At 40.1% G+C, this 18,668-nt stretch overlaps 2 protein-coding genes across 12 annotated transcripts in view; one reads left to right on the top strand and one right to left on the bottom strand.

Annotated features, from left to right (window-relative positions):
• Positions 1 to 11,617, bottom strand: part of USP54 (ubiquitin specific peptidase 54) — a 96,260-nt gene extending 84,643 nt beyond the window's left edge. For all 9 annotated transcript variants that reach the window (XR_011903979.1, XM_072339590.1, XM_072339593.1 and 6 more), the window contains exon 1: positions 11,502 to 11,617. The gene's annotated coding sequence lies outside the window, so the exon portion shown is untranslated. The remainder of the gene's footprint in view (positions 1 to 11,501) is intronic.
• SEC24C (SEC24 homolog C, COPII coat complex component) overlaps positions 1 to 18,668 on the top strand; it is a 202,411-nt gene that overhangs the window by 93,084 nt on the left and 90,659 nt on the right. The window lies entirely within an intron of this gene.

Here is an 18,668-nt window from a genome sequence, read left to right as displayed (position 1 = left end):
AGATGAACAGATAATTGAGAATCAGGGAGTTTATGAGGGAGGGCTACGATATCACGAGTGATTCTGTGTTATTTCATAATAATGTGATCTGCCAAGCAAAGAAATTGTGAGGCCAGAAGTCGAAAAAAACAAGGATAGAGAAATAAGTTTACAATACATCACAGACTGTGAAATTCTCTGTCGCAGAAAGATGTCTGAGTCAAAATACAATTCAGTTCAAATAGATTAGGTTGGCTAACAGAGGACGGGCTCATCTGAAACAGTGCATGATTATTATATGGATGCAGGTACTAGTTGAGGATATCCCTATGCTGCCAGCTGGAAACAATAAAAACCATCCAACCAACCACAAAAACCACATGGCTAACAAGAGATGACATTCTAGATTTGCCTTGCTTTTTATAATCTCTCCCTTGGTATTTTTTAGGTCACAGTTCACACTGCCTGACCAGTATGAGTGATGCAAGCCTAACCAAAAGCCCTTCCTGAGTAAGCAAGCCAACTCATAAATAACCATTCTCACTGTTGTCACTTGCCAGTCTATCAGTGCGCATTAAAACAATAAGGAAGGTAGGATCAAATACAGGAGGTGGCTCCAAATACATGGACATCGGTAGCAACAGGTATAAGCTTTAAAGAATGACTGTCTACAACTCTGCCATAAGACTGAGGGCAAAGAGGGGAACAGAACTCCATAAAACTCAAAAACAAAGCAATTCTAGGAGGGAATCAGTGGGGGGAAAAAAAAAAAAAAAAAAAAAAAAAGGAATGGTGAAATTTCAGAGCTTCAGAAGCATAAAATGAGTGAACTGAAAGACAGCCTCCAAGTTCTTTACTGATGACTACCAGCACGAGGCAAGGGACTAAGCAGATTCTTGTTCTAACTCATAGTGGTGGCTCTTGCATTTTTCACTGAGATGTCCAGAAAAAAAATCAAATGTGAAGAGCAAACGCAGCACAAAAGATCACAAATGTTGGAAGCCAAAATACCACACTTCTGCTTCTCTCAGTATTTTTCTTTACTTACTTCAAAGTATCTGAAAGAGCCAAGTAAGCAAGCTACATCACCATACTTAATAAATGAGGCTGACTCAGCATAAAGTCTAAATATGTAAGCTTAGAAAATTAATCTCCCAATTACTTAAATAATATTATCGCTTTTCAGTAGTGCATCTCAAAAATCTATGCCATTTCAATTTCACCTGATCAGCAATTCTACCAGGCAAAGTTACATTTCTGACCAAAAATTAACAGCTAAATAAGCAGCCAAGTGACAAAACCCTCATCCTTTAGAACACCAAGCTTTCAGTGCTGGCACCCTGGATGGATGTAGAAATTGGAAGGTTCCAGCAAACACATTTTCCTACTAGTCTGCTCAGTGGGAAACTCGCAAGTCAGAAAGCACAAGAGAACAGATTCCAGACATAAAAAATGCCCATATTTCCAATCTTGAGTTGTAGCCTAAGGCTGTAACAGCCGCTGATGTCACAGAAATTCCCTCTAGAGGAACTTCCGCCTGTAAGAGAGAGCTTACTCGAGCTGTGGATGCAGAACAGATATTAAGAGCACAAGTGCTGCTTTACTTCATTCTGCTCTAAATTTCATATAATTTCTCCTGTATCTGCAGCAAGAGAGGAAAATTTTCCCTGATGACTCAAGAATTTCCAAAGCAATTTTGCCTCATAACTACAGAAAAATAGTGATATTTCCTCCACTGAGACGTGTTTCTTTATAAAAACGTCACATGGATTTTTGGCTTTGATATCGTTTTCTCATTCCAACTTCCAGTTTTCAAAACGGTGACTTGAAATGTAGCAATCTGTCAACAGGGCCAAAAGATAAACAAGCTGTGACTATAAATCAAAAGAAGATTAGAGAAGGCACTGCATTTTCCAAGAAACATGCAGATAAGTAACAAACAGATGCATATGCTTCCTCTCTCTCCTCAGATTCAGAAATCAAAAGACATAACTGAATGATGCTGAGGCAGAAGATTGTTTTCTGTCTCCAAAGTGATCTGGATGATTACAGCATGCAAACAGCGCTGAACACTTCAGGAACTATTAAGTAATTTGATTTTGCTTTGAAAAACAAAGACATGAGAGAGAGGGGAGAAAAAAAAAAAAAGAAAAAAAAGAAAAGAAGCATGTCCCTATTTGGCCAATAGCTTTTTCAGGAAGTTCCTATTATTATAAAAAGGTACAATACCATGTTTCAAAAGCCAGAATTCAAGTGTTGCAATATTGGTACTGTCCAGACTTGTATGTGTAGTGCTCCACTAATACTATTAAGCTTTTACTACATAGGTCCCTTCAAAAGCAATGCCTCCTGTTTATTTCCATGGAAACCACAACAAATACAAGGAGCATTTTCCTTCTGAGATGGGAAACTGCTCCTGAGATGAAGGATTAAAGACAGACCTGGTCAGTTGAACAGATGGTCCTCATGTTGTCAGGTTTCCATTAACAGTGATGGAGAGTTTATCACCCTCCTGAAGATCAAGAGTTTTTCCAAAAGCTCTTTACAGGTTGATGCTCTTTAGTTTGACAACACTGACCTTTGTATGCGGTAGGTTGCTTATTTTGTTTGTTTGTTCCTTGTTGCTTCTTAGCATAAATATTACAATTGTCTAACTAGACCTCTAGCCAATATGAATGGACAGAGGGAAGAAATTTCAAGCAATCATTTCTCCACCAAAATTCTATTTATTGCCTACCTAACCACAGTCCTCAAGGTGGGAAAGAATAACAGATTCACAATCAATGAGAGGGGGAAATGTGAGGCAAATTATTTCTTAAACTACTTTACCGTGGTCACGATGCACAGAGAACAACTGGCTCTCATTTAAAGCATTCTCAGCAGAAAACATCACCAACACCTACCTCAGTACAATATAACTTGGTGAAGTAGAGTGGCTGTGCAGAACGAAGCCTAACAGCACTAGTGGCTGTGCTAAGCCAGACCCTGAATCTAGAGCTGTCTTTACAAAGGCACAAACGAGAATCAGAGATCTGATCTTCCTCCAAAAGCAAAGGCTAAGGCTGAAATGCAAAACAGGTAACTGAACACTGTAACTTTCAGCTGATACTAACCTCTTAGTAATCATACTATAAAGACATTAATTGTATTAATTTCTATAACTTTGCCTTTCTCACCGTCAGCTCATTCTGTTAAATAATAACAAATGCTGAAGAAGAGTGTGATGAAGAAGTAAGCCAGAACTACAGAATAAATGAAGCTAGAAAGGACTTCAGAGGAAGATTCTGGTCTGATGTCACGCTCAGAGAATGACTGTCAGGTTAGATCAAGTTACTTAGGGTTCCATCCAATTGAGTCTTGAAATCCTCCAAGGACGGAGGCTGTCCAACCTCTCATTAAAACACAGGACTGTTCTCAAAGAGGAAAAAAAAAAAGGTTTCTTACAACCAATTGGACCCTCCTGTATTTTAATTGATGCCCACAAATTCATAAAATATTTCACATGCTTCACAATGTAAATTCCTGCTGCTTATTTATGAGAGATTTTCACAAACCAAGTGAGGATTTTTCTACGACTTGACTGCATTAATATTCTATTTAGAGCAGAGGCCTATTGGCACTCCCATATCAGTTCAAGAGGCAGGGATCACACAGCAGTGAAAACTTCTTACTTAGAATACCAGGATACACCTTTGAAAATGAACCAAGATCTGTTATTTCCAGTGTTACATTGAAGTAAACACAAATTTATTGTGCTGAAGCAAATATTTGAACACCGGTTATGGCCATTCACAACTACAAGCAATTACAATGTAATAATTAATTCACACCTTTTAAAACAATACGGGCCCTGGCATTTAGCATTCAGTACATTACTCAAATTAATTCCAGACAAGTAGGAATAAGAAGAGGGAGGAAAACCCATAAACAACCTGTAATAATGTTGTGCTTTCTCATGAATACCATAGAAATAAAGTGGAGAGGTAGAGACGGGGAAAAAAGCACAACTGCAGCATAATAACAGTTTCCCAAGCCGGCAGGGACAGTTAAATCCGAAGTAAAACTATTCAGACACTTCATGTTTTCTGCTACGAAAACACAAATAACATAAATATCAAAGGGTGTTTGAAAATGTTATGATTGAGTAGAAATCTTATTTTAGGCTTTGAAGTTCTGTTCAAACAATTTTATATACTTTTCAATTTAATTTACTACACTGACATATTTCAAAGGTTAAAAAAATTCATTGATGAAGACTTATCAATCCTAACTCCCATACAAACAGTGCATACCTTCCCTTATCAGAGGAGAAAAGAGTTGCATAGATGTGTAAGTGATGCTCTTAACTGACACTGAAGCTCGGCTGTATTTGTTGGAGCAGAGCAAGGCAATTCAGTTGGGCACAACACCACAAGAGCCAGCTGTTTTCCACCTTTTCACTCCCAAACCCTCATGAAGACCTCTGTAGAATAAATCCTGGAAAAAATCCTGCCAGTTCTGCCTCTTTTGCCTACAGACATTCCCAGCGAGCAGTCAAGTAAAGCAACTTCGACTTGAAAACGTCACTCAGTACACTTAGCACAGAAAAACTCCCTGCCCTGCTCACCATTTTTGTCTGTGAATGCTTCCAGTTCCTACCCCAGAAAGGACTGAGTGCAGTGAAATTGCTCAGGTGACACCAAGCAAACAGGCAGAGAAGAGCTGATTACAAGCAAAAAAAACGAACAAAGAAAAACAAGTGGCAAATAATTTATGTGATAATTGTATCACTGAATGTAACTGATAATGGTTAACAGTAAAGGGACTGACTGCCGAAATAAGTTACTAAACCATCTTACTGCATCTCCCAGAAAGATGCTGTAAGAAAAATACATATTTAACCCCCATCCTGAAACCCAGCTATCTAAAAGGAGATGATGATATTAATACTGTTTTGCTAACAGGAAAATTACATTCCCTATGTGCTTAGTCTTTCCTAAAATGATACATTTCTAAGAGGAGCATCTAAAACTGCATTTTAAAGATTTTCCTGAAAACTAAGAGGAAGTTGTCTGGCCTGCAGAATTCAAACAAGTTATGAGGAGCTTCTGAACAGCACTTCCAGTGCAAACTGCTGTTCAGCCTGCAGCACTGCCAAGCTCACACCACAACATGCTTTCCTGTCTCTCTAAAAAAACAGTCATTACTTCTCTATTTCAAGTCTATAAAGCATCCATAATAAAAAAGATTCTAAAGTTTTTGTTGGCATCTCTTATTTCTTTAAATATATTTCAAATGTACACAAACTCCATATGTCATCTACAATAAGTACTGCGTAATGTTTCAGAACAATAACGGAGAACACAAAGCACAGAGAACACTGTGCTTCACTAATTACAAGTTCTATGAACATTTTCTGTGTATTTATTAGCATGTCTCAGGTGGAACATAATGAAAAACTTTCAGAGAGCAAGAAGGACAAACAATCAACAATTCTTTCCCTTCCATGGCCTGTTTTCTTGAATAATTTACAGGCTAGTGAGGACATTAACCTGCTTCCGTGTCATAGTAAAGGCCACGGACTACTGTGCATCATCTGCTGTTTATGGATCCATTCCACTGAGAAAAGCGGTAGAAGGATTAGAAAGAATGCTGTTATCCTGTGCTTTGTGACACTCTGCTCTCATTAACCGCTTCCCAGAATACCTTTATTTTAACATTTCATGGAAACACTTACAGAAGAATCCTCCTCTTCAAACAGTCTCCCACATCTGAATCACTCATTCATATTTTTAGCCCATTCATTACTTTCAAATGTCAAAATGCAATAAATCACATTTAAGCATAACATCTAATTATGTGCACCAAACATTATCCACAACAAATACCCACTTACATTTTACAGCTGGTATAATTAATAAGATAGCGCATATTTGCTTAAGAAAGTAAAATGCCAAACCAAGTTTCATGCAGATTAGAAAAAGTTTCCTTTTACCCAAAGGCTTCTGATCTGCAAACAAACTGCTCCTCATACACAGTGTGCAACATGCGGTTCTAACTGTGGGCAAGCCAAACTGTACCATAAAAACCAATTCTAGGCAAGACACTCACTTGTGATCAGTTGTCATTTATTACAGATCATCCTATCTGCTTCTGCCATTGGCATAATTAACCTTTGGCACAGCTATTAATTACTGCTTATTTGCAATGTATATACTCATTAAAAAATGCTACTTTTGTGCCAAGAAGGTTTATACCATTTTATCAGCTTAATTACAGTTAAAAAATAGACGTCTACAGTAAACATAGATTCACTGTCTCAATTGAAAGAGGAGAGGAATGTAGCCAAGTTTGATACAAAACAAACAAACAAACCCCAAATTGTTAAAGATGACCAGGACAAGTAATTCCAAAAGAAGAAATGTAATTCCAGCCTTCAAATCTGAAGGACCGCAAGCTTGATCAAATCTACACATCAAAAGAATTCCAGCAGAGTGTAGCAAGTCAGGGCATAATGCAAAATAATTAAGCAAAAGATCATCACAGTTCATGTCCTTTTACAGGCAACCAAAGTTCAGTGAACTCTTACCCATAACACAAATCGGTATCATTTCACGCTTGGAGACATGTTCAAAAGAGGGAAACAATCACAGCTAAGGTCTAAATGTTAATAATCCAATTCCTCTAATTAAAAAGAAAATAAATAAGAATCAGACACCTGACACTTGCCTTTTATGACAGAAGTTTTAGAAAATGAGTACAACGTAAAGGAGTGGTAAGAATTACAGGTACAGTAAAAGAAGAGCTGATCTGCACTTTTAGTGAGGGAGAAATAGGAAAATTCACCCCCTAGATGGTCTGATTGTTGGCAGGTCAATCAGTACAGACTGTCCACAGCGCTTTCTCTTAGTATGGCAAAAAAGGGTAAGGAATGAGAAGACATAAAAAATACATAGGAATGTCAATTTTATTCCTTCTGCAGCTCATGGGAGCCATGACCTACACACAGTACCTTGTTCTAATAACCTTACAAACTGAGAACAATGAGGATAAGTATTTACATTTCTTAACCTCATCCTGTTAAGGTGTTTCTAGGCAACCAACTTAACTAAGAATGAATGGAAAAATTACTTTCTCCTACTGCTTATTTAGAACATTTTGTTGAATTTATTTCATGAAATCTACAAAATAATTTCCCATTATACTTCTTATAGCATCGAACACATTTAAGATACGCTGTGAAGAACAAATGAAGTCAATGTACAATAATGATGATATGCTCTGAGAAGTCCTCCATAGATCAGTTCGGACCTGGATATGACACACAGAAGAGTTGGTGGGGTGACTCAGCTCCTAATGATATTTCATTTAAGTTCACTGTCTTCGCATCAGCCCAAGTTATTAATAACTCCCAGTATGCTACTTAGCTCTGTGGATTCATTTTCCTGTTAATGGCAGCAATAGGTTCCTTGTTAATGGTTTTAAGATAATGCTGGATGTTGCCATATGGACGGGTTTGTATGAGGGTTTCTCATGAAAAGCCAGGGAGTGTAAGAAATTGTTGCTATATTTAACTGCCGTGTCCTCACATGCACAGCAGACAAATGGAAGGACAGTGTTCCAGCATTTACAAGTGCAAATGATGCTCAATATTTACTGCACATTCTGTTTAAGAGGACTACAGGGACTTTAAACAAGCCAGCATATGGATAGATCAGAGGATGGGTAATGGAATACTGAGCTTTTCACCCCTAGGTCACTAGTTCAAATCTAAACTGGTCAGTAATGAAAGAAGCTATTGCCATCTGACAGTCTTGGCCTCTGCAAATTGTTCTGTCAGGTTCTGACTGTTTCCCATCGAGCTCAAAATTCACCATTACAGTTTGCATTCCTGCAGACAGTTTCACTCCAGCAAAGTAACTCAGCCTGATACGCAACTTCTTTTTTCCTTGGATCCCACCCCCAGTGCAGAAAGAACCAGAAGAACAGTGAAAATTACACCACCTGTATCATAACTTAGTTGTCTGGATAAATGATTTCTGCCTCCCAGATACCCAGTTATAATTAACACTGGAAGGCATTCAGGGCTTTCCCTTAATTAAAGAAGGCAGGTAAGAAGACGCACTAATATGGAGGTTTTGAAACTAAAATTTCACAGCATTCAAAGAAAATGTGTGCAATATCTCATTCAAAGACTTACTTCCCAAGTCTGAAGATTTTGAAGAAAACAGGCAAAGAATGTTCTCTAATAGAAACATTGAAGTAAACATCCACTTTGTTACGATGTATTTGTAGCCAAAACGTTTAAATGTTTGTAGGAGCGACGCTTGAGAATTCATTTCCTGCACACGGGTTTAATCCAGAAATTGATTTATTTAGAACCTACCATGAATTATACTAAAGTCATGTTTCTAATTTATGTGAAACTTACAGATTAGTCCATAGCAGCACATTACTTTCCACATGCTTTAATAGTTGGAACAAAAAAGGCTGTAAGCCTTAAAACCACATCTAGCTTCTTCCATAGCCTCTTAATGGTTTGATGACAATCACAGTAAGCGTTCCGCAGGTTTATCAGGTACTTCTTTTTTTCTACTACTCCACAGCTAATATACCGAAGTTTTACCCACCTTTTCCACCAACTCCAGAAACAAAACATTTACTCTTAACTTCAGGAAAGCACCAACAGGTCAACTTCCCAACTGAACCACTGCACTTGAGTTAAGCAAGCTGAGTGATTTATAGAACACCCCACATTGGAAGGGACCCACAAGGGTCACATCCAGCTATAGAATCAAAACTGCACAACTGAGCAATATCCTACTTCGGCAAAGCATTTTTCCCACGTCCCACAGACAAAGCCTGGTGAGTTTCACCTAAGTTACTTAATTTTCTCAGGTCACAGAACAGATAACACCATGCATCAAGTGACATAACATAGAGAAGGGAAAGGAATAAACCACATGCTCAATTTGCTCGTCAAAAGAAACAGCAAGAGACCTATCCATTGTCTTACACCACCCAGGAAGTATCAAGACTGCAGCCAGACATTCCTCCTTGCAGCCTCAGAAGGCGCAGGCCTGAGGAAAGGGGATTGCCTGCAGATGAAGACAAAATCTAAAGGACTAAAGACTGCCTATTACTTGACTTGCAATTAGCGGGAAAGGAGAGAGATTTGTGCAAGATGATTAAAATTCCTCAAAAGTCACCAGCAAGATTGCTTGCTGCTCCTCTTGCCATCAAGCATTCATATCTGTGCAAAGAAATGGCCTTCAGTGATGGAAATACACACTAACTTTGGAATGGCGACTGTGGCTGCTGCTGATAGAAAAATAAGTTAAAAAGCAAAGATTGGACAAAGGCATGAAGTAGAATGTTTCACCGAACAAATTAAATTGTTTGAACGAATGCAAGTAGAACACGTTATAAAAGGAAACGACACGTAAAGAAGTTACATGAGAAAAACAATAAGGTTACTAAGTTCTGCAAACACCACTGAGCACATCTCTCACACAGCATACTTTCATTGGATCTAAACACTAAGTCAAGCACACAATAATAAAAACTCACAGCTATTTCTCTTCCCCCCCCCCCCTTTCAGCCTCCTGCCTCACTTTACATTTTGCATCACCTGTTGCATTTTGCATAGTTGCACTGTAAGTCATTTGGAACACCAGCAACTGTTCTTTGTATCAGTATGTTTACACAGCTCTCAAATACAATGGAGCCTCAATAGTGACCACTGTGGATAGAACCTCATACAATTATTGTGTAGTATCTAAGAGCTCTGCCATTATTATTTATCTTTAGGCAGCACTGTTTATTATGAAGCTCTAAAAACTGAGAAATACAAATACTTTCTCTTCTATGTACTCTCAGTGAAAAAAATCACAGAAGATTTAATGCCTAATAACATCATCAGGACCGGATAAAGAAGGATTTAAGCTCCCGTTATCCTTTTTAATGAACTCGTGATGACAGTCCCAAAATAGACTATTAACCCAGAACAGAAAGAAAAACTGACATAATTTTACCTGTACTGACTGAAAGAGATGAACTGAAATGCTTTCATAGCCATCAGCAACACAGTTTCCAGCTTCTCCAAGATACCAGCACATTTATCAACACTGGACAAATCAAGTGCACTTTTCTCCCATCCCCAATGCAAGAACACAGGGGAGAAAGGCTTCCTCACAAGCATTGCTGAACTGAGAGAAGAAAAGGTTCTTCTCTAACTCAGTATAAATGACATGCACATGCTTGAATAGACACACCTTTGATTAGGTGCTGGAATAGAATGTAAGGAGTATCCAGTCCGCTGAAGTTACCTTTAGCTCTTTCAGTTCTTAAATGAGGACAGATTTCCAAAGACTCACTCCTTTTTTAAGCTCCAATACATTTCCTGTAATCATTTTTAACAACTGTCCCGTTGAAGTTACACATTACCTCATCAGTTCAGTCCTTTGCACATCAATGTGCGTGTGTCTATCTACATCACTACAGTTTTCCAAAGTTGCTACTAAACTCCATGTATTCTACAGAATAAGACTTTTACTCTTGGATTTGTTTGCAAGTCTGAAGAATAACAGAGAGGTCTGTTTGCAGCTCATACTTCTTTCTTCCAAACCTCACGAGAGATGCTAGGATTGTTTTTCCCAAATTTCATGTGTGCATTTTTTTTCACTATTGTAACACAGAGAATTTGTTCTGAAATCTGGAAAGCTCCTTGGATTCCTTTCACGTGCACAATCAGGCACTAAAGCACTCAGGAGCAGCTGCCCTCAGCTGAGGCCAGAAAGCCACTGTCTGCAACTTTCTGAAAGCAGAAGGTGAGTTCTGTGTGGTTTATATTTAGGGCCGTAATCCTTGAAATCCCCACACATAATCCTCCTCCTCAACAAAGGGCTTCAAATGGAATGAAATCCAGGAGAAGCAAACAACTTCTGGCTTTAAAAGTAAAAACAAATACACGCTTTTGCTTTCCTTCAGCCCTGCTAGAGTAAATTTAACAGCGGGGCTAAGCAGCTTCTCCTCACCAACAACTTCTGAGTACGCTTAAGTTGGACCGGCACCGATGAAGTTATTACCCACTGTATCGCAGCACCGCGGCTGCTCGTCCAGAAGCTCCTTGCCACGGAACCCCCCCAGCCCACCTCGTGCCCGCCCAGCCGCTCCCCGCCGCCCAGGCCGCGCGGCCACCCGCGGGGCTGCAGAGCCGGGACACCCGCTGGTACCGCTCCGCAAACACGTGAGCAGCCCCGCACCGGGATTTTCATCCCTAAGGGAGCGGACCGTAACTACTCCCGAGCGAGGAAGCCGCGGCTCCTGGCTGCCCGACCCCTCTGCCGGCCCGACCCCTCTGCCGGCCCGCCTCGGCCTCCCGCCCCCGCGCAGCTCCCGGTGAGGGTGCGTGCTGAGGCGCTCCAGGGGCAGCGCTCCGTCCCGCAGCCATAGCTGCGCACAGCTACAGCAGAGACGCGCCGAGGCGAGAGGGGCGGGGAGCGGTCCCGAGCCCAGCCTCTTCCCGGGGCGGTGAATCCTACCTGCCGGCGTCCCGCCGCAACGCGCACCATCCCCACCCCTCGGCTGCCCTCATCTCCCGCTGCTATAGCTACGAGGAGCCGCGCCGGCCGCCTCTCGCGAGAAGGGCCATCTTCCCGCGAGAGCCCCGGGCCGCGCCAGCGGCGGGACGCCTTCTCTCGCGAGAGTGCGGAGAGAGTCTTGTGTGCCCGCCGGTGTTGCCGCCCCTGCGCGGGTGTTTTGTCGTTCCCCCAGCCTGTGTCTGTGAGGGCAGGGCAGCCCGGTTTAGCATCCCCTCAGAAAAGGCAGGAGATCCGCAGCTTGTGAGCGAACCCTCTCGTTAGGAAGGAGCCCTACAGCTGTGCCCGCAAGGATCAGAAGGCAGGCTGCAGCTGGCAGTGATTCCATGTGTCTGTGGGGTGGCTGAGCTCCGAGGAAGCCGTGTCAGCGCCGAGGTGGCTGTGCTCTGGGCAGGTGCGGGCCTGGCCTCGTTGTTACTCAAAGCAGTTTATTGTGGGATCAGTGCCCTAAGCCGGTGCAGTGGAGCTTGCTGGATGGAGCTGCCTGGATATAAATGTCTTCTTTTTGCCAGAGGCGAATTAAGTGTGCTTGCAGAGCGTGTGTAATTCCTAACGATTGCAAAGTATGGTATGAGCACTGTGGGATATGACTATAGCTAAAGGGAACAGGCCAACATGGTCACATCTGCCAGAAGTTTGCATGTAATTCATGTCACAGCAGGGCTTGCTCAGGTTAGACCTGTAGCATCACGTGGTCAACACCATCTATTTGGATAATGCGGGCATAAATTAAATCTGTAAGAATTTGGAACACTTGTTGAATAAATATGTTTTGATTTTCTGAATGTATAGTACTAGTATTTAGCTCACATTCCTTGCATTGCATTAGCTGCACTTTGCACTATGTAGTTTTCCTGTTACCGGTGCAGTGGTGGTAAAATACTGACTCAGGTAGCAGTAGTTTTGGTGGTGCCCAGGAAACAAATTTCGAGCTCACTGGAGCAAACAGCTGCTTTCATATCAGTTTGGGACTGTGCATGTAAAGACAGGCTGAAGATGACTTGGAGGGGAATGCCCTTACCTTGTACAGCTGATACTTCCCTGTTAATATTAAACAACTTCAATGAATGATATAATTCATTTATCTGACAATAACATGAAGATGTGAGGGCTTACACTCTTTCCTTTGTGCCTTTGTATTTCAGCCTTCTCAAGGTCTCAGAGATACTGTGACAATCCCTGGAGGCAAACCAGCAGTTCTGTAAGTTGTAGAAGTTCTTTTTAACTGGCTGTTGAGCCCTTTTTAACATACACAAAATGAGTTGGTGCCAGTGTTCTTTATCCAAAAGATGTATGTCTATATGCCAGGATTACCAACTTCTGATAATTCAGGCTTATCTTCAGTAGTATATCAGATGTGTAAGATATGCCCAGAACACTGGGACTGCTTTTGTCAAACAAACTACCCTTTGTTCTGCCCAGGACAAACACAGCGTATTAGAACAGTGTATATAGGTGTCTGCTCAATTGCTGTTTCTTCTGTGAACAATAGAATGTGCTGCAGCTGCTGCCATGACATTTTTATCACTACTAAAATAATACAAAAAATATCTGTGCGTTTAGAAGGATACTTATTTACTCTTTGTGACTTCGTACTCCATTTCAGTCTTTTGCTTTGGGAATCAAGCCAACTATATTGGGAGAGAGAGCAAATAAAGAAGGCCTCAACCCTCTCCTGGGGACCAGAGATAATTAAGAGAAAGATTTAGAGAGAGTAGGTATAATGAAGCCCTGAATCCATGCTAGCTTCAAGCCCATTATAACATGACTGTTTTTGTAATAGAATATGGAAGTAATTATTCATCCGATTCATTCATCCAGGCACTGTGCAGTTAGACTAAAGCACTCTTCAGTGTAATTGAATTTGTACAGCATCTGTGAGCAAGGAGTTCCTGTGCGATCTGGCCCGTAGATTGTCCTTAGGCTGGTCAGCAGGAAGTTCTTCATTTTCCTTTTTTTTTTCTTTTTTTTTTTCTTTTTCTTTTTTTTTTTTTTCTTTTTCTTTTTTTTCTTTTTTTCTTTTTTTTCTCTTTTTTTGCAGGGACCACTTTGTTTTTCCTGTGGTGATTGATATATAATGAAATTGGTGCTTAAGGCAGGAACTTCCCCGGTTAGAAAGGGAGGCCTACAGAGTCCTTATTTACCCTTTTTATGGTGGGATGTTTTGCAGAAAATGCTTTGCAGAATAAATAAAGAGTTGCTTATTAGATAGCCTTTTTCAGTGCTTTCAGTGCCTTCCTTGTACTGTTTCTTCTCTCCAGCTCCAAATGCAGGGATCAGGAGTGAAACAGCAGTGTTGCCCATGGCTCATATCTGAGCTAGGCAAGAGTTTAGATGTTTGTTAATCTTTCATAGTATTGTCATGTCTTTCCTGTCCAGATTTCCAAGAAATAAACGTTTCCAGTAAGCCCTGTTAGAAGAGGAAAGAATAAAAACTATTTTGTTTTGGCACTAAGTGAACTTATAACTGTAAATTAATTTCTGTTTATTTCATGCATTTTTTTGTTCACTGTAGACTTTTGAAAATGTTGATAGTAACTCTGGCTGCAACCATTCCTCTAATGCTTTCCTGCTTTTCAAGGGCAGTGGTCATTATCTGCCTTTATTTATTTATTTATTTATTTCTCTCCTTTTAAAAAGTTGGAAAATGCACATTGAGAGTTTTGATATGAAATATGATAGCTGCTCCAAGCATAATGCCTCCTATTACTATGCTGGCCCACAACATCAGAGGCAGATGGTGGAATGGCAGTAGAGGCTGAGCCTTCCCAGCAACGTTTTGCTGCATTTTGTTGCTGTGCAACAGATGGCAGCAGAGGGGCAGACTGACAAAATTGTGCCTGACATGGAAGCACAGGTGAAACAAAGGTGTATCGTGAAATTCCTTCACACAGCAAAAATGGGACTCCTTGATGCTCAGTGGCACCTGTTGAATATTTATAGAGACCAAACAGTGGATGTGAGCACAGTGAGTGGTGCATTTCAGGAACATAAAAGACAAGCCATTTTCCAGATAGCTATGCAGGCTCATAAAATGCATAGCTAATGGTGGTATGTACGGTGACAATAATGTAAAGTTGGTAGTAAATATCCAAAAGGTTATTTACAGGAAAAACTCACCCATATGAAAGCCTTTAGTCTGCTAGGAAATGCTGAGGCAAGCTCCACCAAGGAGCAATCTCCAAGACATGCTGCCTTAGTGGTAGTCAGCCCTTAAATGAGGTCTAGAGGAGGTGGAGTCAAGCTCCACCCCTTCCAGGAGCACAGCTACATTACTCTCACCTGTGCTCCCACAGCTGACCTGACACTTGCCTCAGCTGATTAATCAGAGGTTCAGGTTGTGATTATCAATTTCCCATACATGATGACTATGCTGAAAAGTCGTGTTATGTAGCTGAGAATTTGCTCTATCACATAGTGTTATTGTCCTTTTTGTATCTGTTGTAGTTTCCACAGAAACAAATTAGAGGCATCACTTTCAGAACAACCTTTGTAAGTGATGTTTCTAGAACACTTAATAGAAAATTTAAATCAGAGCTTATATGTGAGATTTATTTTTAAGCTGACAGTGGTTCAAGTTACTTTCAGGAGTATTCCTTCAGAGAATTTGGTGTAGTCCTCTCCCCTTTGCTGCATGTGTTAACACAGTATGTGTCAAAGCAAGAACTTAGACTCATTAGAGTATTATTTAAGCTATACTGCAAACAGAAGATGATCATCAGGGGGATGACAACACTTCCTGTGTGATTAATACAGAGAGAGCAAGAGGTGTAGCACAGAGGTACAGTTAATTAATTACACTAGCTGAAGATACTTTTCCTACTAGATATATGATGCAATGAATATAATTAAATGTCTTGGATCCCACATACTCAGCAGCTCACAAAAGTTGGAAGGTTCCACAAAATCCTAGTTCTGCATGCATCTGCAAATTTTGCTTATCTGTGGCCCTGGTCAGGCACATCTCCAAGACAGGCTGAGCAACTTGTTCTAACCAGTCAGTAAGCTGCAATGTGAGGACTTTGGCATAGATTAAATTGCATAGAAACATACTAATGCTAGCAGTCTGGCTTGTGAACTTGTCTAATACATATCCAAGAAGAGTTAGCATACAAGCTGCTGTTGATGGGCAGCTGTGAACCCTGTAAGTTGCCAGAGAAGTGCTCACACCAGCTTGCTGTGCCAAGGAACAGCCCTTTGGATGTGGGATGTTTGCCAGATAGTCACACCTGCGGCAGTCAGTCTTCTGTGGAAAAGAACATAAACTTTGGTCAGGACAAGCTAGGTAGGAAAAAGACATCTTTAGTGCAATGAATGTTCAAGCTTTGCACTGTGAGACAGTAGGACATGTGTGGAGACTAGGGCTATGTACAAACATGTTTTCTCTGTAACAGAACAATTGGTTTTGAGCTCTGTCTGTCCAATGTCAGTCCTACTGTAGAAGAGATGTGAATATATAAATATATACATACAATTGATATACATCCAAAATGAATATATAACATTTTGGATGTACTTAATTGTAAAATGAATACATTTTGTGTGTTCGCAGTATGAATAAAGAAAAAAAGTCAAACAAGGTGAAGCCATATTCTACTAATAGCTAGAAACTATTCTCACCTTTATTTCTGACAGTCACTAAGCCTAATGACAAAGCCATCTCCTCTAAATGCTCTGTCAGTAACAGCATAAAATATAATTCCCAGATGTTCGTTGTATGAATTATACTCTCATCACCACTAATGATGAGCTGCTCATATGAGGCAGTCTAGGATGAGATGCAAAGCTTTTGATTAGGGAATATGTTGCAGTCAAATGGAAGATTTTCTGCACAACACAGAAAAGCATACAGACTGTACCACTAACAGTCTTACAGTTTACAGGTGTAACTTCAGACAGGATTTTAAAGCACATGAATTTATGGATGGTAATATTGAGATTTGTTAAACTCCTTTCTGTTGTGTTAAAAGTAGAGAGTACTTTTTTTTGGCGTGTTTTCAGTATGGCTTGGATGATTCTTCATCAAACAAGTCTCACTACATGAAGGAAGCATTTCAGAGCTTGGAAACAAGAGGATAATACTGAAAATAACCTTAAAAGGCCAGAACATTTTGTTCTAAATTGAATGTCACAAAATTGTAACCAATCATTCTTTTCATGGGTCAACCCCCCTCTGATAAATTCTTTTTTGGCTGCTGTTCCATGGAATATAAGTTTAATGTCTAATACATCCTCTCCAGGGGGATGGCATTCTGCCTTTACTGGAGGGTGGGCACAATATTTCTTAGGTCCTTTTAATCTGTGATCTCTATGATCCTGCTTAAAAGCAGATGAGTGAGTTTCCATTCCACAGCTTCTAGTTTGTGGGGGGAACTCAGTGTAATTAAATCCTAGAAAATCCTCTTATTCCCCGTATAAGTAAGTATCATACAGAGGCGAGTCCCCTGAGTCTACATCACAGCCCAAGGAAACAAAGAGCAGAAGCAGCTACTAATGTTCTCTTAAATATTTGAACATTCTGGGCGAACTTGTGCCCTGATTATATTTGCAACAAGCCTTATTGAAATTAGCAGAGTTGTGCCAATGATTTTTGAGATGGGATTTGGATTACTGATTCTTCTCACTTTTAACATATGGTTGAAGTAGCATGTAAATTACACTATGTAAACAGCAAGATAGTAGTTGTCTGAATTGTTGTACAAAATGTAATGTTAGATTTCCCACTGTGTACTAGAAGCAAAAGCACATAAATCCCACTTAACAGGATTTGAGGTTGAAAGTGTACTGGCAAAAGAAGAGCTATGTGCCTCCTTAAGCAGATTTACCAAAACTGAAGGATCCTCTTAGCTTACAAGTATGAATATTAGTAATAATAGCAATATTAGTTAAAATTTGTAATTGTGCAATACTAATTCCAAGCATGTTACAACTTCTTATCCCTGTTTGGGGTTTGGAATGATGAGGCACACAGACAAAAATTCTTGTCCAACTGCATATTATGAACCACAGAGAGTTTCAGGGGTGTCTCATCCTTTGACCATGGTGGATGTTGTCCCCATGTATGATGGAACTTTGAAAACACACCATCAGGGAGTACTGTGCTATTTCTGCAGTTCTTACCCTTGCCTGCATTTTTGTTTAGTCCTTCTTTTTTAGTCCTTTCAACACAAACTTCAAGGACTGTGTAAGATGAGGTCAAAAAAGACAAACATTCATTTTTGGCGTGATCTTCTCCAGAGGAAATAAATATGATCTTATTGTTTTTAGATTTATTCACTAAACTGAGTTCCAAATTCATCTTAATCATTAAATAAAACATATATTTCATCAGAATGTTTAGGAAAATACTCATTCATCACTTCTGCAACTTGATGTTGTCAGCATAATTTCTAAGAAATCTCCAGGTAGTTCTGGCTGTTGCCATTTAGAGGAGAGGAACAAAGCCAACCTTGTAGCTATACAAACAATAAAACCACACACTATTACAGGGGTTTCTCATTGAGGAGGAAAAAATCCTAAATGAGAAATACTTCAGTGGAAACTGTACCTGCAAATATGTTTTCTAGCCTCGTAAGAGGAAACGTTGATCCAAAGAATTCATCAGGGAGAGGAGCTGCAAAGCAGTCTCTGTGCAGGCTAAGCCAGGATACAGTGCTGAAAGTGCTCTGTGTGTCATGTCAAAGTGCAAATGTCCACGAAACAAAGCATTCCACGAAGACAACCAATGTTCTTCATTTGTTTTTCACAGTGCCTGGCTTTCCTCTTGTATGTGTTGCATTGATACAACTGTTACAAGAAATTGAATCTGTTCTGAGGTTAGCGTATTTGAATAAGTGTTGCACTGTGATGGATGTCAAAGTATTTTTGTTGTAAGGAAGACTTCTTATTGCTTGATCTGTAACTATAGACAAGTAATCTCATTTGAAAGTGCCTCTGCTCACTTCCAGCCCATTGCCTTCTTGTTTTGTCTAAGTGAAGAAAACTGAGCTATTGCTTATGATACACTTGAGAGAACTGGGATAGTTGAGATGAGCGTGCAGTGCTCTAATCTGTTACATCAAGAGACTCAGTTGCTACTTTATCTCCAATGCTGTTATGGTTACTTGTATC

Source organism: Excalfactoria chinensis, chromosome 6 (genome assembly GCF_039878825.1).
Source record: "Excalfactoria chinensis isolate bCotChi1 chromosome 6, bCotChi1.hap2, whole genome shotgun sequence".
Taxonomy (NCBI): Eukaryota; Metazoa; Chordata; class Aves; order Galliformes; family Phasianidae; genus Excalfactoria; species Excalfactoria chinensis.
The sequence above is the reverse complement of the archived record's forward strand: the minus strand, read 5'-3'. Positions and strand labels throughout refer to the sequence as shown.